We start from the raw sequence: 2,024 nt of genomic DNA on the forward strand, positions 1-2,024 counted from the left end.
CGCCCCCGCCCCCGGCCGGGACCGTCCAATCCCCACGGCTGCGGCGCCCATCACCATGGCACCTTGACTGCAGCATCTCCGATGCTGGAATTTGCCGGGGCGGTCGGGCTGGTGCCGCCGAGGCCGGGAGTTGGGAGCGGCCCCGGGAGGTACAAGACGACAGACAGGGAATGAGCATCGTCCATCACCGCTACCGGCCGGGGCTGACGGCTCCCCTCGGCTCCGGGGGAAAAGCAGGGCCGGGGGAGGGCACCGGGGTTACCGGGGCAGGGGCCAGAGGGGACAGAGATGGCCACTGGCCCCACAAACAGCCCTACATCCATGCGTGACCACAAGAGAAATGGTGTGGCAAAGAGGGGGGTGCAGCTCCGTGGTTGGCAGGTGTTCTGCTGGCATGGGATGGGCATCTCTCCGGGACAGGCTTCCCTCCGGATGGGCATCCCTCTGGAATGGGCATCCCGTCAGAATGGGAATCCTCTTGGGACAGTCCTCCCACTGGAGTGGGCGCCCTACCAGGATGGGAATTCGGCACACAGGACATGCCCTGAGATGGGTTTTTCCCTGGGATAAGCATCCCAAAGGGGTGGGCATATCCCCAGAAAGGGCATCCCTGGGAAGGGCATCCTTTTGGGACAGGCATCCCACAGGGATGGGCACCCCTGCGGTGGGCACAGGGTCCACACATCCCCCCTTCTCACCTGGGGACATCAAAACTTCCCTCTCTGAGTCTGGGGGACCCCCAGCCTGGTGCCCCGGGGGTCCCCAGAGCCCGGGCTCCCCCCCAGAGCCGGGAACCTCTCGGGGCCCCTGAGGCTGCGCCGCATCAAAGGCTGCGGGATGACGCTGCCACCACCCGAAATATCCCGCGGAGCCGATAGTGGAAAAGTTGATGTTTAGAGACTCAGAGGAGGGGGGGAAAAACACCCTGGGGGCCCCCGCTGCCCGCGCCAAGGTCAAAACACAGCCCAGCGTGGAGAATAAAATACCAAAAGGCAAGGAAAACGCCTGGAAAGGAACACAGCCCGAAATAACCCTCCGAGCATCTCCCGCCTGCCGGGTTATCTGCCTGCTAAATTCTGCTCCTGCTTCAGCATGAAAATAGCCTGTTTTCCTGCGGTAGGAGTCAGGAATATAGATAATGACATTCTTATAAGTCACCTCTGTTACTCAGCTTTTCCTGTGTGTCCTGCTGGGCACCTCGGGCAGCCGCGACCCCCAGGTGGGCAGGGGCACCCTGGGCACGGGGCACAGACCTCCCCGGCTTGGACAAATATTCCTGGGTGCTGGAAATAGCTGCTGTGGGACAGCTCAGGGCCAGGGCCAGCAGCAGGGCCGGGGAGAGGGTGGTGCCATCCTGCAGCAGGCTGTCACATCTGGGAAGCTGGGTAACAGCTGGATGGCGGCCACAAGCTGGGCCTGATGAGGGATGGGAGAGCCCCGTCCAGGGGTGGGGTGCAGGGGGGCTCTGCCTGGGGCTGTGGGACGGGATGACACACGGAAGTGCAGGACAGAGGGACAGGAGTGCTTCCAGGACAGAGGAAAGATGTCATTCCTAGAAGTGTGGGACAGGACAGTGCTCGGGGGTGCAGGACAGTGGGATGGTGACATTCCCCAAAGTGCAGGATGGAAAGACAGGACAATGTCCAAAGTTTCTGGATGGAGGGACAGGATGACACGGAGAGATGCAGAACAGAGCCGTGCCTAGAGTTGTGGGACAGAGGGATGGTGTCATTCCCAGAATCCAGACAGAGGGACCGGACAGTGCCCAGAGGTGCAGGACAGAGGAACTGTGTCATTCCCAGAGGTGCAGGACAGGACAATGCCCAGAAGTGTGGGGCAGGAAGACTCTGTCATTTCCAGAAATGCAGGACAGAAGGACAGGACAGCATCCAGAGGTGCAGGACAGACAGACAGAGCTGTGCCCACCTGGCCCCATCCCACCTGCGGGACCGTCCCCATCCCCTCCCATCCCATCCCATCCCATCCCATCCCATCCCATCCGCTGTCACCATCACCAGCGGCAC

Source organism: Geospiza fortis, unplaced genomic scaffold (genome assembly GCF_000277835.1).
Source record: "Geospiza fortis unplaced genomic scaffold, GeoFor_1.0 scaffold599, whole genome shotgun sequence".
Lineage (NCBI taxonomy): Eukaryota > Metazoa > Chordata > Aves > Passeriformes > Thraupidae > Geospiza > Geospiza fortis.